The 18203-nt window shown below is 36.2% G+C and overlaps 1 protein-coding gene and 1 long non-coding RNA gene across 17 annotated transcripts in view; one reads left to right on the top strand and one right to left on the bottom strand.

Annotated features, from left to right (window-relative positions):
- LRCH3 (leucine rich repeats and calponin homology domain containing 3) overlaps window positions 1-18203 on the top strand; it is a 144221-nt gene that overhangs the window by 26526 nt on the left and 99492 nt on the right. The gene's annotated exons all lie outside the window — the stretch shown is intronic.
- Window positions 1-18203, bottom strand: part of LOC139440696 (uncharacterized) — a 72402-nt gene that overhangs the window by 5031 nt on the left and 49168 nt on the right. The window contains exon 2 of one of the 3 annotated variants that reach the window (XR_011650877.1): window positions 846-884. The exons of the other annotated variants lie outside the window; for them this stretch is intronic. This is a non-coding gene — a long non-coding RNA (uncharacterized lncRNA). The remainder of the gene's footprint in view (window positions 1-845; window positions 885-18203) is intronic. 3 annotated transcript variants of the gene reach the window in all.

Raw genomic sequence — 18203 nt, 5'->3', positions numbered from 1 at the left:
AAATATAACCAATCAGAACAAACAAGAAATAAAAAGAATCCCCCCAAACGAGGATAGTGTAAGGAGCCTCTGGGTGCTGTAAGCATGACAACATTTGCATCATAGGGGTACCAGAAGGATAAAGAGAGAAGGAGCAAGAAAATGCAAATCTGTTTGAAAAAATAATGAAAGAAACCTTATCTAATTTGGTGAAGTAAATAGACATGCAAATCCGGGAAGCACAGAGAGTTCCAAACCAGATGGATGGAAATAGGCCCATTCCAAGACACATCATAATTAAAATGCCAAATGTTACAGGTAGAGAATCTTAAAAGTAGCAAGAGAAAAGAAGTTAGTTACCTACAGGGGAGTCCCCATAAGACTGTCAACTGATTTCTCAAAAGAAACTGCAAGCTAGAAGTCATTGGCAAGAAATATTCAATGTCATGGAAAAGCAGGGACCTACAGCCAAGATTGCTCTACCTAGCAAAGCTATCATTTATAATTGAAGTGCAGATAAAGAGCTTCCTAGACAAGAAAAAACTAAAGGAGTTCATCATCACCAAACCATTATTGTGTGAAATGTTAGAGGGACTTTTTTAAGAAAAAGAAGATCAAAACTATGAACAGTAAAATGGCAATAAACACATACCTATCAACAATTGAATAAAAAAAAACCTAAGCAAATAAGAACAGACATAGAATCATGGATATGGAGAGGGTTTTGATGGTTGCCAGATGGGAAGGGGGCTTGGGGGTAATGGTAAAGAGGTGAGGGGATTAACAAGTACAAGTTGGTAGTCACAGATAGCCATGGGGATGTAAAATACAGTGTAGGAAATGGAGTAGCCAAAGAACTTACTCACATGGCTCATGGACATCAACAATGGTGGTGGTGTGATTTCCTGAGGGAGTAGGAGGTATGGGGGGGCGGGGCAAAGGAAGAAAAATTGGGACAACTGTAAGAGCATAATCAATAAAATGTAATAAAAATATTTTTTGCTGTTGACAAACTAGAATTTATCTAAATTCTTAAGCTCTAATTTTGAATGGACAGTATTTTAAAATTTTTGTGGTTAAACTTTGCATTTGGAAATCATAGTATGTTGCTTTCTGCTGTATGGAAACTTTATGGTATTCTCCCCACCACACTTTGTTTTTAACTGAAAAGCTGCCTTTTACTTTTTAGGAAACATTGCAAGGGTGTGGGGTAGAGAGCTACTAGTAAAGCTTTGATCACAGTATGGAAACATGTTATTAAAAGTCTTATTAAATACTTTTAAAAATTATATTAATGCCCCTGCAGGTAAATAAAAGAATAGAAATTCCAGGAGAAAATGGAAGGTAGGCCAGGCAGCATGAGTAAGACTCAAAAATATAGCTTCTGTCTCTTCCCATTATAGGCTTTCAGCCTTCCTATTTTCCGATCTGAAGAAAAATTCAGTCTAGTGACATTGCACAATATAAATATGTTCATATCATACTTACCTAATCTGTGGATTTTAAAGGTAATATCTAGTAAGAATCTCTGCCTGAAGAATTAATTTAATGGTGCTGTATAATAACTATTACATAGTATCATTTTAAAAGTCCCTGAGTTTTGCTAGGGTAGTGGAGCTTCCTGTTAATCAGGTACTTATTTTTCAGCATTTTACAATAATAATTTATGGTATAATAGCTTTAGTGTAAGTGTATTTGTGCATGAGCTTTGAATTCAGGGAAATCTTTGTCTGAATTTCAGTTCACTTAATAGCTTCGTGTGACCCATAGGCATGTTTCCTAATTTTCCTAAATGGTAGTTTCCTCATCTGTGGAATGTGTGCCTCATAAGGAAGTTTCATGAATTAAATGCATTATAGCCATATGGAGCAATTAACAAATGTTCCATTGCTTGTATGTGCTCAGCAAAAATTAGCTGCTTTTATTTTTTTCCTCCCTTTCCCCCATTTAGTGCCAAAATTACTTATTTATTTATTGAAAAATATGTGCTCGTATTTTAGACACTGTTCTAGGCATGAATGTGGCTTTCTAAAGTACTCTTTTAAAATCTAAAGTAGCCCTGGCTGGCTCAGTCAGTTAATTGGAGCATTGTCCCACGCACCAAAAGGTTGCAGGTTTGACTCACACTTAGGGCACATATATAGGTTGCAGGCTTGATCCCCAGACGGGGCTCAAGAGAGGGGCAACCAATCCATCTTTCTCCCCCTTACTCTCTCTCTAAAGTCAATAAAAACACACTCTTTGGTGAGGATTTTTAAAATTTTTATTTATTTATTTAAATATATTTTATTGATTATGCTATTACAGTTGTCCATTTTCCCCCCTTCACTCCACTCCATCCTGCTCACCCTCTCCCACCTACATTCCCCCCCTATAGTTCATGTCCATGGGTCATACTTATAAGTTCTTTGGCTTCTACATTTCCTATCCTATTCTTACCCTCCCCCTGTCTATTTTCTACCTACCACTTATGCTACTTATTCTCTGTACCTTTCCCCCTCTCTCCCTCTCCCACTCCCCTGTTGATAACCCTCCATTTCTGTGGTTCTGTTCCTGTTCTAGTTGTTTGCTTAGTTTGCTTTTAGCTTTTGTTAATAACTGTGAGTTTGCTGTCATTTTTACTGTTCATATTTTTGACCTTCTTTTTCTTAGATAAATCTTTTTAACATTTTGTATAATAAGGGTTTGGTGATTTTATTTTGTTGATGTTTTCCTTTGCTGTGCAAAAACTTTATAATTGGATATAGTCCCATTTGTTTATATCTTTTGCCTCCCTTTCCTGAGGAGATGTATTGGAAAAAATAATGCTATGGGCATTGTCTGAGATTTCACTGCCCATGCTTTTTTCTAGGATTTTTATGTTTTGGGGACTAACATTTAAGTCTTTAATCCATTTTGAATTTATTCTTGTGTGTGGTGTGAGAAGATAGTTTAGTTTCATTTATCTGCAGAGCTATTCAATTTTCCCAACAACATTTATTGAATAGACTATCTTTAGCCCATTGTATGTGCTTGCCTCCTGTGTCAAATATTAATTAACTGTAAAAGTGTGGGTTTATTTCTGGGTTCTCTATTCTGTCCCTTTGATTTACATATCTGTTTTTATGCCAGTACCATGCTGTTTTGATTACTGTGGCCTTATAGTATTGTTTGATATTAGATAGCACAATTCCTTCAACTTTGTTCTCAAGATTGCTGTTGCTATTTGGGGTCTTTTGTGGTTCTGCATACATTTTTGGAATATTTGTTGTAGTTCTGAGAAATATGTCATAGATATCTTGATAGGAATTGCTTTGAATCTACAGATTTCTTGGGATAGTATGGACATTTTAATGATGTTAATTCTTTGTATCCATGAACACGGTATATGCTTCCACTTATTTGTATTTTCTTCAGTTTCATTCCTCAGTGTCTTACAATTTTCTAAGTAAAGGCCTTTTACATTCTTGGTTAATTTATTAGTAAGTATTTTATTCTATTTTATTACCAGGGTTTTAAAGCAATTGTGAATGGGATTATTTCCTTAATTTCCCTTTCCGATACTTTGTTGTTGGCATATAAAAATGCAACTGATTTCTGGATTAATTTTGTGTCTTACTACTTTACCAAATTCATTTATGATTTCTGGCAGTTTCCTGGTGGAATTTAGAGCAGAGTTGACCTAGAGCAATTCCTGCTGGTGGCGCTATTGCTTCCTCCCAGGTTGATGCCACATTGAGGGGAATGCCCTGCCTGAGAAAGATGGCTTCTTTAGTATGAGGAATGACTGTGCACAGGGATCCTTTAGCTCTCTCCACTGATCCACCAACCCCAGAATGTCACACCACTCTCGTTGCCTCTGCCCTCCCTCCACCAGAGTCCAGAGTAAGTGGCTGCAAATGAATTTTGTGCATTTGCCCTTTAGAAGGGTGTCTGAGTCTCTAGCTGTCTCCTTGGTGGGCAGAACCTCCACTGTGTTTCATTACCAGTTGTTATGTGGGCACCTTTCCTGGTTCTGGTGCTCCAGGCTGGGGAACCCCCTTGGGGTTTAGACACCACACTTCTCAGAGAAACCCACTCCCCCCGCCCCCAGCTGCTGAAATACTCCTCCGCACCTTCAGCTGTTGCCTGTGGAAGCCCAGCCAGGCCTCTGGTGCCTCTGCACTTCCTATCAGTCTCAATATGGTAACATGGTTTCTTCCATAAGTCCTTGTTTATGAGGCTGTTCTCCAACCTGTCTTCAGTTGGTTATTCAGGATGATTTTTTAATGGTTTAGTTGTAATTCCAGTTTGGTCATGGGTGAAGGTTGGTGTATCTTCCACTTAACTCTGTCGCCATCTTGGGTCTTGCAAAGATTTCATTTAAAACTTCAGGAGCAATTCTTTATTTTAGTTAACTTTTAGATTTTTTATTATTTAAAGTGAGAAATTATCAAATAATTTATGTTTGGCAGCACAGTTTTTAGTCATTAACAATGCCTTATACTTATAAAGTGCCTTTTAAGAACAGAGTTCTCATCCTTTTTTCATTACATAACTTTTACATTTCACAATGAAGTGATTTTTGTATCATTCCAGTTGCAGCATATGTCACCAACAAAGCAAGACTAGAACCCAGGTCTTCAGACTACAAGGATAGTTCTCATAGTTAAATTAGAGTTCTTAGTTTGATTTAATTTTTCATTCCTCTTGTTAAATTTCTTTAATTTTCTCATGACCAGCTTTGGAAATATGTGCTAAATTTTATCAGCCTACACACATTTTTTAGCATCCCACTCTTCTAGGATATGTGGAAAACATAACAGTGAAAAAAGCTATTTTTTCAAGTCCTTCATTATACATTACTGCTTTTCTTGAGCAAATATATGCAAACTGATAAAGCATGGTATGTGGACTTTCTTCAACTTTAGCATTATTTTTCACACTTTTTAAAATTATGGTTTACATTCAGTATTATTTTGTATTAGGTCCAGGTGTACAGCATAGTGTTTAGACAATCAAGTACTTTACAAAGTGCTCCCCCTGATATTTCCAGTACTGTACATAGTTACTACGGTATTACTGACCGTATTTCCTATGTTGTGTAAACTTTAGCATTCTTGGTAGCTTTTCTAGTAATTCTTGTTTGTTTGCCTGTTGATGTGTTTGTTAGTTTAAGCACCCACATACAAACCTGGACTGCCCCTAGGTAGGTGCAGGCTCCTGGCCAGCATCTCTGTGGACAGAAGGTTGATGGAAGAGCCGAAAGATATACAGTGCACCATATGGTATTATAAAAATGAAACCTTTACTTTGGCAATAGGAATTCACATTTCAAAAGCTGATGGTTGTCAACCTGATCTAAAAGAGTTTATGAGGCTAGAAAAATAGCTGCTTCTTTTTAAAAACTTAAATATTACTAATTTACAATTTGTTTTCTTTTTAGGTAGCCTTTCATTAATAAGCGAAGTATGTAATTGATTGTTTTTGGATTGGTTATCTTCTTCAAATTGTGCTGAAAAACAATGCTCAGGAGTACTATTCCAAGCAGGAGACAAAAAGGACAACTGTACCATAGTGTAGATGAAATGAAAATATCCTATATTGCGATGAAAACTAAAAATCCATTCACCCGGAATTAGTTGTGTTGAAAATAGATGGCATTGCTTACACTTTGGTCAATCTGTATAAGCAAAAAGAAGAAGAAGAAGAAGAAGAAGAAGAAGAAGAAGAAGAAGAAGAAGAAGAAGAAGAAGAAGAAAAAGAAGCTTTAGTCTTTTAATAAAAAAGGAACATATAGGGTTTCCCTATAGGAACCCTGTAGGAAAAAGGAACTCTATATGTTCCTTTTTTGGATTTACATGTGCAAGTAAAATATTAATATTCATAGGTATTTTAAAATGGGAAAACAAGTTGCTTCTAACAATTAATTTTTCCATGTTACTATGTTAAAAAAGATTTTTCAGTGCATTCATTTAATCTGGTGATCTTAATTTTAACCTGTTAACCACAAATTAAACCTCATTGCAAATGAATTGTTTACAGTATCCTGACCAGATTTTCTAATCCTAGTGAAGGCCACGATGAAGTAGCCCAGACATCTGTGATTGAAGTTTGTTGTGATGAGATTTTAATAAATTTTCTCAAAGTGTTCATAAAATTCTAACTTTTAAAATGTTGTAGAGAAACACAAGAGGGATATCATTGAATCATTTAAAAATGACTGATTTCTCATCATAAACTATGCTTTCTTTTTTCTAACTGATTAAAAAACTAAGACTTGCCTCATAATGAGGACTTTTGGCATCTACAAATGCTGCTACATGAAAGTAAAAATAAGGGAAAAAAGTTGTGATGCATTTGTAGCTTTCTTAGAAAAATATATATTTTCTGAGTCATATCATGTGGTCATCATTCAGTGTGAATTCTAATATTATAAGATTTTTTTAAAATTTATTTTTAGAGAGCAGGGAGGGGGGAGAGAGAGAGAGAGAGGGAGAGAAACATCGCTGTGAGAAACATCAGATGGTTGCCTCTTGTACATGCCTCGACCTGGAACTGAACCCACAACTGAGGCAAGTGCCCTGACTAGGAATGGAACTGGCCACCTTTCACTTTTTAGGACAATGCCCGACCAATTGAGCCATACCCATCAGGGCATGCATTCTATCTAGTATTAAACAAAATAAGACATTAATGGATTTTTCTCTAATTGCCTTTTTCCAGTATTGCTTCAGAACTCAGTTATCAGCATCCCCATCATTGAATCCCTGCGACTTTCTAGTTTACATGGTTTTTGACTTTCAAGATTGTGAACTACAGGGACTGGATGTTGTTAAAGTATTTGCTTCACTCCAAAGTCAGACAGGTTCAATGGCATGTTCTCTTGAAATGTGCCTCTGATTTTTTTTCTCTTATTTCAGTAATGACACCACAGTTATATGGTAGTCTGAATTTTCATGTTCTAATGCAGAACACTTAAAATTAACATCAGTTTGAAAATCTGAAAGTTTTTTCAGCCCTTGAAATTTTGCTATAAACCCTGTATACTCCTATTATTTTCTTCTTCTAATGAATCTAGTGATTACTTCAAAGCCCTTACTTTCTGAAAAGAAATAGTAATCTTATGACAGGCAGTTTGTCTTTTCTGCCTCTCCAAACTACTTGGGAGTAGACAAAGGCCTGTCTCCACTAGTCCTCCTCTGACATCACACCAGCCGGAAGGTGGAGGGAGCCTCTCTACATGGGGGCGAGGGGGCCACATTACCTTCTGACAGGCATGAAAGTTCCAGTTCCCTACTTGGTGTTCTTTGACACCACAGCAGTGGGTAATTGGGGAGGAACCACAGAAATGGTCAAGGCCTTGCAAGGTTGGAAGCTTGGCTCCCCACTCAGCCTTTGCTGGGAAGGGTAGGGGGTGAGGCTGCAGTTTCTGAGGTATTTGGCTAGAGTAGAGCAGTTATTGTCCAAAAGTTTTCTGATTTCTTTTTTTAAGATTTTATTTTTAGAGAGAGGGGAAGGGAAGGAGAAACAGAGGAAGAGAAACAGCAATGTGTGGTTGCCTCTTGTGCATCCCCATACTGGGACCTGGCCCGCAAGCCAGGCATGTGCCCTGACTGGGAATCCAACTGGCAACCCTTTGGTTCACAGGCAGACACTCAATCCAGTGAGCCACATCAGCCAGGGCCTAAAAGTTTTCTACCTTAAGTTGTCCCTTTCCTGGTCCTTTGGCTATAGGGAGTCAGCTTTTGTTGGGGGCTGTAGTGTTCTGTTTTATTTCTGTCCATTGGGGTTTCTGGGTTGCCAGCTTGGAGTCAACAGCTCCAAGTCTAGGACATGTGAGGCAAAAAGAACCCAGAGGACTGATCACTATGATGTTCCTTGGGTTCTGAAGGCCCTAGTCATCTTCTTTCAACCCGTTATAGCCTTCTGATATTTGTTTTACATATAATGGCTAGGGTTTTAGTTGTACTTGCCAGGTGGAATAGGAAAAAGTACATGTGCTCCATCTTCTCAGAAGCAGAAGGCACTACTTGGAATTTAAAATCATATAAATTTATTACCTTTGATGAAAAATTAAACTTTGAAAAGAAAACCTACAATATACATAAAAATACTGTGACTATAGAATGAAAACCATTAGAAAACGTTCTTGTTTCTAACCTCCCTGGGTTACATAATTTTGTTAATAGTTAAAATAAAATGATTTTTATTGCATTGTCTCTCAACAAAATTTCAGGGGAATGGCACAGTGGTTGAAAACATAAAGGAGATGCCTAAGTATAGAGTGTGTTTTAAATGTGGCAAATCTAAAGAAAGTATAAGAGTGTAGCAAACTTATGTCAGTCATCACAGTATCTTCATTTAATGGGCAACTGTTTATATTCTTTCTCCTTGGGCATCTGTTCGCTTGTGGGAAGCACCATGAACAGTAATAGTTTTTGAATCTTACTTAAAATGATTACTTTTATATAGTTCTTTAGGTACTTGAACTTCCCTAAGAATTGTACGTATTATTTATTTATCACATATTGAATGTGTGATTTAGAAATTATTTTTTTATATCTAATACTTTTTTATTACAAAATATCATGGTAGAGACACCTTATAAAATTACACATGCTGCTAAAAAAAAGAGAAAAAAGAAAAACCAATTGCAAATAAAAAAATAAAAATAAATTAAAAAAACAGTGTTTGAGATAGCATGTGTAGAAATCTTTTTATAATTTGTATTTACCATTTCTTTACATGTTGAAGGATATTATTCCTATAATATGCTTTTAGAGTTTACCTTGCTCAGTGTAAAAAATCTCTTTTATAGTATATTTGTCACAATCTTTGGCTCTTTTAATATTAGTAGTAGTGACTGTTCTCATAGAAAGTACTGTGTATGTGGGTATTGCATACTGGGCTTTATTTGGTAAGGATGATATCATTTCGTGAGATGGCCTGAAGGAGTTATTAGAGGAACATAAGACTTTTGACTGCTAGCATTTCTTAATAAATGCCATACTGTTGAAAACATTAATTTGCGTTTGGACTGGAATGAAGCTAGGTTTTCCTGGCTTAGCTCTGGAGATCTGAAATAAATTCTACTGTCATAATTTCATAGCTGAATAGAATGAAATATTAAGCATTTTTCTCTCTGGGAAAGAAATGTAGAATCAGGAAGAAGTTAATAAATAACTGTCTTTCCTTGTTACACAGTTTTGAGACAAACTTTTGAGATTTGACTTTCAAGAATACTTTGAATTTTTGTTTCTGTAACTTATGTATTATTTATTACTAAAGTGTAAGATATGATATTAGAAAAGTCCATAATCTTAGAGAAAGATTTTTAAAGTGCATATCAATAAGAAAAGAAAGATTACATTTATTTTTTAAATTTGTGTACTACACATTTGATTTTTTAAATTGTGGTAAAATATAGATAACACAGAATTTCCTGTTTTAACCATTTTTTAAGTGTAAGTTCTGTGGCATTAAGTAAATTCATATTGTTGTGCAACTGTTACCCTATATCCATCTCAGGAACTTTTTCATTATCCCAGCAGTAACTCTCCATTAGCTCCTCCACCCAGCCTCTGGTAACCATTCTAGTTTCTGACTCTTTAATACACTATTCTAGGAAACTCGTGTGGAATCACACAATATTTGTCCTTTTGTGTCTGGCCTGTTTCACTTACAGTACAATGATTTCAAGATTCATCCATATTGCAGCATATATTAGGATTTCACTCCATTTTAAGACTGAATGTTAGTGTGTTGTATGCATGTACCACATCTCGTTTGTTCATTCATCTGCTAATGGCCATTTGGGTTGTTTGCTTCTTCTACCTTTTGTCTGTTGTGAATAATGCTGCTATATATATTGATGTACAAATACCTGTTTGAGTCCTGCTTTCATTCGTTTTGGGTATAGACTCAGAAGTATAATTGATGAATTATAAACTTAATTTAATTTTTTTCAGAACCATGGTACTCTTTTTCTATAGCAGCTATACCATTTGCATGCCCACCAGCAATGCACAAGTGTTCCAGTTAATCTATATCCTCACCAATACTTGTTATTTTTTGGCTTTAAAAAAATAATAGCCACCCTGGCCAGTGTGGCCCATTTGGTTGGCCATCATCCTGCAAACTGAAAAGTTGCCAGTTTGATTCCAGGCCAGGGCACATGCCTGGGTTGCAGGTTCGGTCCCCAGTTGAGGGCATGCAGGAGGCAGCCAATCAATGTTTCTCTCTCATCAATTTTGTTTCCTCCATTTCTCCCTTCCCCTCCTTCAAGAATCAATATAAGTTTAAAAAATTTAAATAATAATAGCCATACTAATTGATGCAAAATGGTATCCCCCTGTGCTTTTGATTTGCATTTCCTTGGTGATTAGTGATGGTGAGTGTCTTTTCGTGTGCATATTGGCGATTTGTATATCATTGTATATTTTGTATACTATAGCAAAATATAACCAGAGACATTGAAATTGGGAACAAACTGTGACAGTAACTGGAGGGGAGATGAGAGGGGATAATGGGGGAGAAAGCGGGGAAGGGTTTTCAGGAACATCTATAAAGGACACATGGACAGAGCCAAGGTGTGGGGGTTGGAGATTGAGGGTAGGAGGTGGGGATGGCTGGGGTGGGGGCAGTGGTAGGGGCAAAATGGAGACAACTATACTGGAACAACAATTAAAAAAATAAACTTTTTTTAAAAAAGGAAAAATGTCTATTCAAGTCCTTTGCCCATTATTTAATTGGGCTGTTTGGATTTTTGTTGTTGAGTTTTGGAGTTTTTAAAAATACATATATATTCAATTATTAGATTACCCATTTTATTTTTAATTTATGTTACAGAGGGTCGTTAGTGGTATAGGCATAATCTGACTTGGTCTGTACATATGTTTCCTACATGTCTTCTGTTACTAAGTGTGGATGCTTTCTTATGATTCCCTGCATGGAGCCCATTTTTAAAAAATTAATTACCTACCAAATAAACTTCGATTTTTCAGAAATAATTTCCAATTTTAATAAAAAACATAGAACAGCTAATTAGAGATTTGATCAGTATGAAATATCCAATTTAACACACTGAGTGAATTCTAGCAAATACACTTGACCTTTTGATAAGTCAGGTATTGTGTTAGATGCTAAAGACAAAAGCTCTTGGTTTCAGGGAACTTAAAATCTAATGAAGAATTATAGTATTGTGGAAATTACTACGGTAGAGTAATAGAAACACAGTGGGACAATTCTTTAAGTGTCTAGACAAGTCATGGGAAGTATAGTGAGATTATGCTTGACATGGCTCTTGAATGATGGGCTGTTTACCAGGATATTAAGACTGAGGAGAATCCAAAGTTCACTGTTACTTCCTTTGAGAGGGTCCCAAAGTTTAAGCAAGAATCACTGGTATGTATGACTCTGCTGTGAGGGAGAGAAAGCCAGCCGCTGTGAATAAGAAGTTTAAGAACATTGTAAGCTGAGCAGATAGCCTAAAAATGTCTTACTGTATATATACATTTATAATAATAGCAATATATGATGGCCAAAACATGTATTTTTTTAAATAAGAGATTTGGGAAAGATATCCTTTTGGTCCCTTTTCCTTCTGTGCTTTAGGTAACCTGCTTATACATAAAAGCTGAAAACACTCAGAAATAGTCTATGTAGAACTAAGTTCAACATATTGTATGTGGTATGGAAAACTTAAGTTTAAATTCAAAGTATTTCTATTAATGGGTTGAACTGAATTTAACTTATTTTGGTTGTGAATCAGATAGGTGAGTACTTTGAACAGAAGTGTTACCACATCACCATACTTTGCTGTGTATAATGCATACTTTTTTGCACATTAAATTTTTGAGGGAAAATAAGGTTGCACATTATACATGGGTGGTATCTGAAATACCTTGTATCTGTTCTTGTGTTTTGTAATTAGTTGTTACATAAAAGTTCTTGCTTCATAATATGTTCAAAAATAAATGCTAAAATTCCTTTGTAATACAAAAAAACTTATCTAAATATAAATAAATAAATAATTGAATAAAAAATTAAAATGAAATTTTTTCCTGAAAGTTTGGGCCAAAAGTGTGGATGCGCATTATACACAGCAAAATACTATATTTCTTCTGATAGCTTACATGAAAATAGAGAGAAGAGCAAAGGGGCAGAGAAGAGTGTGAATTAGAGAAGATGGGTGAAATAAAGCGAGCTCAGGCAGCTATGTAGAAGTCAGACACAATCTGAGAAAAAGGTTGCTTTCTGGATGGCTGCTAGAAGAGTTGAGAACAGTGTTTGACCACATCCAGAAGAAGGGGCAAAATTGAACAGACTTCTAAGAGCAAAGAATTTGTTGAATTAAACATTGGAAGAGTATTTAGAGATGTACAATTAGTTTCTTTTAAGAGATTTAAGTTAATAAATTATTTAAATTATTAACAAGTTCTGTGTTATACAGAATTAAGGTTTTTCCATTTTTCCTTTTGCCACCGGATGAGAAGTGAGCAATATCATGATATTAAAATAATTATATTCTTTTTCTGGACTTCATGACCTTCAGTTAGAAAGTTAGCTGGGAGTAAAATGCCATGTCAGTTAAATGAATGTTTCCTAAAAGTTTTTTTGAGGTTAAGAAACCACATTACTGTTACATCCTTGGGCTTCATGTTTGTTCCCCGAAAGTAGGAACCAGCTACTTCTAATTCATAAAATCATAAAGTTATTGAACAGTTAATGGGAGAGACAGACACAGGAAAAAAGTGTCTCTTAGCATGCTTCTTACATGCAAAAAAAAAAAGTAAAATACAGTAATTGAAAGCATTTCACCAGAAGTGCTAGAGATGAAGATTCTGAAATATTCTAGGCAAGGGTGTCCAACCTGTGGCCCAACACAAAATTGTAAATTTACTTAAAACATTATGAGATTGCTTTGTGATGACTTGTCGCAATGTATTTAATGTGTGGCCAGGACAACTCTTCTTCTAGTGTGGTGCAGAGACACCAAAAAGTTGGATACCCCTGCACATTAGAGATTGAGAGGGTAATAAATAGTAGCTAGCACTAAAGCACTATGGTATGTCCCATTTAAGATAAAAGGTTTTTCCCAATTGTATTGTTTCAGGGTATGGTTTTGAAAACTTTATTTGGCAGAGTGTGAGATGAGCAGTGTTTGAAGATGAAAGAAAATATTGTAAGAATTGGATCAGAGTTAAGGATGGTCTTTATAGACTCTCAAACTGAGTTTGTTTTCCAATATTATGTGGAACCAGAATCCATTCCAGGCAGAAAGAAATTCATGTTCTTTCCTATGTGAACAAAGAGGGTCTTGTAAGTTGGTTGACATTGTTTACTTTGTTTTCCTTATTTGAAAAAAAAAAAAAAGTAATGTATTTGAATGGTATTTAAAAATAAGTGAGGAAGGAAATTAAATTAGAAAATTTCAGGAATATATGTATACGCACACACATACCCTTTTCATCATTAAGATTTAAGATTAATATTTAGTAATCTTTGTTGTCATATATTTCTTAACTTCAACTAATGTATTTCACTACAGATAGCAACATGTATTTATGGTGATTTAAATCCATTAGGTACCTTTCTACCTATCTCATTACCGCAGGTTATAGTTTCTTTAATTGTTCTGCCTTTAATAGCAATTTTCTCACTGCCCTCCAGCCACCCCTAACAGGTTCTGGAATTCCTGTAGGGCCACTGTTTGCTGTCTCATTTTAAGCCAATGCCAGATGTTTTAAGTTTTTGTTAGAGCAGCACTCCACTTCCAGAACCAAATTCTGTTTTACTTTCCTATTGCTTTGTGACACACCACTACAGATCTTCATTGCTTAACAAAAACCAGCTATTTATTCTGAGACTTTCCTCAGGATTGGTGGCTTTCCCTCCTGCTCTCACCACCACCCCCAGGTCTGACATGTCACAGATGTTTCTGTTACATGAGGGTGAAAAATAGCTGATTCCAGAATTGAGGCATGGAAGTTGCAATATAAGCCTGGAACATCTTGTTGTTCCAGAATATCAGAAAATGCTATTTAAAAAAAAAAAAGTGGCATATGAGAAAGATACATCAGCTACCCTAAAATAGGAAGGGGAATATTGTAAATTAAAAACATTTTATACTTCCAAATGGAAAAAAGTTTCAATATCATTGTTTTCTATACCTAAAACACTTTTAAAAATAAATAATCTTTTTTTTTCATGACCATTTAGTCCCTTTATACTCCCCTCCCCACCACGATCACCACACTGTTGTCCATGTCCATGAGGCCTTTTTACTTTTTGCTCAGTCCCTCCAACCCCTAACTCCCCCACCTCCACTAGCTGTCATCTGTTCTCCATCTATGAGTCTGTCTCGCTTGTTAGTTCAGCTTGTTAGATTCCACATATGAGTGAAATCATATGGTATTGTTTTTCTGTGATTGTCGTATTTCACTTAGCATAATGTTCTCCGGGTCCATCCATACTGTTGCAAAGGGTAAAATTTTCTTCTTTTTAACACCCTAGTGGAATCCCATTGTGTAAATGTCCCATAGTTGTTTTATCTGCTCATCTGTTGATGGAGACTTGGGCTGCTTCCATACCTTGGCGATTGTAAATAACGCTGCAGTGAACATAGGGGTGCTTATGTTCTTTCAAGTTAGTGTTTTGGGTTCCTTTGGATATATTCCCAGAAGTGGAATCCCTAGGTCAAAAGGCAGATCCATTTTTAATTTTTTGAGATATCTCCATACTGCTTTCCACAGTGGCTGCGCCAGTCTGCATTCCCACTAAGAGTACAAAAGGGTTCCCCTTTCTCCACAATGTCACCAGCACTTATTGTTTGTTGATTTATTGATGATAGCCATTTTGACAGGTGTGAGATGGTGTCTCATTGTGGGCTTTATTTGCATTTCTCTGATGATTAGTGATGTTGAGCCTCTTTTCGTATGTCCATTAGCCATCTGTATATCCTCTTTGCAAAAGTGTCTATTCGGGTTCTTTGCTAATTTTTTGGATTAGATTGTTTTGGTTTTTTTGTTTTCATTGTTGAGTTTTGTGAGTACTTTATAAATTTTGGATATTAACCCCTTATCAGATATATTGGCAAATATGTTCCCCCATTCTGTGGGTTGCCTTTTTATTTTGTTGTTTTCCTTTGCTGTGCAAAAAATTTTTAGTTAGATGAAGTCCCATTTGTTTATTTTCTTTTCTTTTGCTCCTCTTACCTGGGCAGATACATCAAATAAAAAATATTTCTATGAGCAGTGTCCAAGATTTTGCTGCCTATGTTTTCTTCTATGACTTTATGGTTTTGGGTCTAACATTTAAATCTTTAATCCATTTTTAATTTATTCTTGTGTGTGCTATAAGAAGGTGATCTTGCTTCATTTTTTTTGGCACATATCTGTTATACCTCAAACATTTATTTTTTAAAAGATTTACTTACTTTTAGAGAGAGGGGAAGGGAGAAACAGAGGGAGAGAAACATCAGTGTGTGGTTCCTTCTCATGGGCCCCCTACTTGAGGACCTGGCCTACAACCCACGCATGTGCCCCGACCAGGAATCAAACTGGCAACCCTTCAGCTTGCAGGCTGGCACTAAATCCACTGAGCTACACCAGCTAGGGCCCTAAAACACTTTTTTAAAAAAATTATAAAATATCTATAGTTTGATACATATGCTAGGTTTGCCCTCAATTGCTGGATTTATGTAAATACTTAGTTCTTTAGAAAGAAGTTATTGTCAATCCAGATTATGTTGTATTTCTTAAAAGAAAAAATCATAAAGGAAAAATTGTGCTTTGATCCTTTTTCAGTATTTTAATTATTTTATAGTCTTACTATAGATGAAGCTATATAGATGGGGGATAGAACTGTTACTTATTTCAAACTCCAGTTTCATTTCATCCATTTATTTGCTGATTTTTTGACCAAATATTTTACTGAGCCCCCACTATGTGCTGTGTACCATATGTTACTACTAATAGCTAGGTATAGAGTTGAACAAAGAAACATAGTTTCTACCCTCATAACATAGAGAATCATGAAATATTTGCTGTATAAATGTAGGGTGATCATTTTTATGCACCTCACCCATTAATATTGAGGATTCTTTTTACTTTTTTTTTGCTTAACATATAATTATAAAACTTATACCATCTTTGGGATGAGTTTAATTCTAAGGGTAAGATTTTAATTTATTTTTTAGGTTTTTTAAAAATGTTTTATTGATTATGCTATTACAGTTGTCCCATTTTCCCCCCATTTACTCCCCTCTGCCCTGCATACCCCCTCCCACCCACATTCCCCCCCTTTAGTTCATGTCCATGAATCATACATATAAGTTCTTTGGCTTCTATATTTCCTATACTATTCTGAAATACTATAATGGTATTTCCTATACCATTTATGCTACTTATTCTCTGTACCTTTCCTGCCTCTCTACCCCTCCCACTTCCCTGCTGATAACCCTCCTTGTGATTTCCATTTCTGTGACTCTGTTCCTGTTCTAGGTGTTTGCTTAGTTTGTTTTTGTTTTTGTTTTAGGTGTGGTTGTTAATAACTGTGCATTTGCTGTCCTTTTATTATTCATATTTTTTATCTTCTTCTAAAAGAAATCCCTTTAACATTTCATATAATAAGGGCTTGGTGACGATGAACTCCTTAACTTGACCTTATCTGAGAAGCACTTAATATGCCCTTCAATTCTAAATGATAGCTTTGGAGGATAGAGTAATCTTGGAAGTAGGTCCTTGCCTTTCATGACTTGGAATACTTCTTGCCAGCCCCTTCTTGCCTGCAAGGTCTCTTTTGAGAAATCAGCTGACAATCTTCTGGGAACTCCTTTGTAGGTAACTGTGTCCTTTTCTCTCGCTGCTTCTAAGATTCTCTCCTTATCTTTAATCTTGGCTAATGCAATTATGATGTGCCTTAATGTGTTCCTCCTTGGGTCCAACTTCTTTGGGACTCTCTGAGCTTCCTGGACTTCCAAGAAGCCTATTTCCTTTGCTAGATTGGGGAAGTTCTCCTTCATTATTTGTTTAAATAAGTTTTCGATTTCTTCCTGTTGTTCTTCTCCTTCCGGTATCCCTGTGATTCGGATGTTGGAATGTTTAAAGATGTCCTGGAGGTTTCTAAGCCTCTTCTCATTTGTTTGAATTATTGTTTCTTCATTCTGTTCTGGTTAAATGTTTCTTTCTTCCTTCTGCTCCAAACCATTGATTTGAGTCCCGGTTTCTTTCCTGTCACTGTTGATTCCCTGTACATTTTCCTTTACTTCACTTAGCATAGCCTTCATTTTTTCATCTAATTTGTGACCAAATTCAACCAATTCTGTGAGCATCCTGATTGCCAGTGTTTTTTTGTGTTTTTTAAATTTTAATTGTTTATTGTTATTCAATTACAGTTGTGTGCAGATTACCAGTGTTTTGAATTGTGCATCTGACAGGTTTGCTATCTCTTTGTCACTCAGTTGTAGTTTTTCTGGAGCTTTGATCTGTTCTTTCATTTGGGCCATTTTTTTTTTTTGTCTGGGCAAGCCTGTTACATAGTAAGAGGCAGAGCCTTAGGTATTCACCAGGGTGGGGCAACTCATCTTGGTGCAGTTGTGATGCTGTGTGTGGGGGAGGGGTCTGAGAGGGAACAATGCCACTTACTATACTTTCTACCGGTTTTTGGTCACTTCCCCCACTACCCACAAGCAAATTGGGCCCTTCTGGTGGTGATTCCTGGGTGGGTGGGCTTGTTTACACTCTAGGACCCTGTGGGTCTCTCCATCGAACTCTCCTGTGATGCTGGGAGTTTCTCCCCCCTCGGCCTCAACCCTCACAAGTGTTTTCAATCAGAGGTTTGAGGCTTCATTTCCCCACTCTGGAGCTCTGGGTTGTACAGTCTGTCTTGCTCTCCAGTTGTTCCTCCCGGTTTATCTGTATGCACATGTGGGACCACCCGCTCTACTACCCACTGCCTTGCTGCTAGTCCTCTCTGCCAGGTTGCACATCTTTACCCCTTCTACCGGTCTGGATGAATGTTTCCTATTTAACTCTTGGTTGTTGGACTTTCGTCAGTTCAAGTTTCTGTCAGTTCTAGTTATTTTTTGTTTACAAATTCTTGTTGTCTTTCGGTTGTGCGAGGAGGCACAGTGCACTTCCATTTTGGCTGGAAGTCAAGATTTTTATAGTAAGGGAAATAATCAGTTGTGTGATTGCAAGCAGAATGCCTTAAATCGTCTTTTTTTTGAAATACAAATATTTATTTTAGTTAATTGAAAGTTT

Source organism: Desmodus rotundus, chromosome 2 (assembly GCF_022682495.2).
Source record: "Desmodus rotundus isolate HL8 chromosome 2, HLdesRot8A.1, whole genome shotgun sequence".
NCBI lineage: Eukaryota > Metazoa > Chordata > Mammalia > Chiroptera > Phyllostomidae > Desmodus > Desmodus rotundus.
The sequence above is the reverse complement of the archived record's forward strand: the minus strand, read 5'-3'. Positions and strand labels throughout refer to the sequence as shown.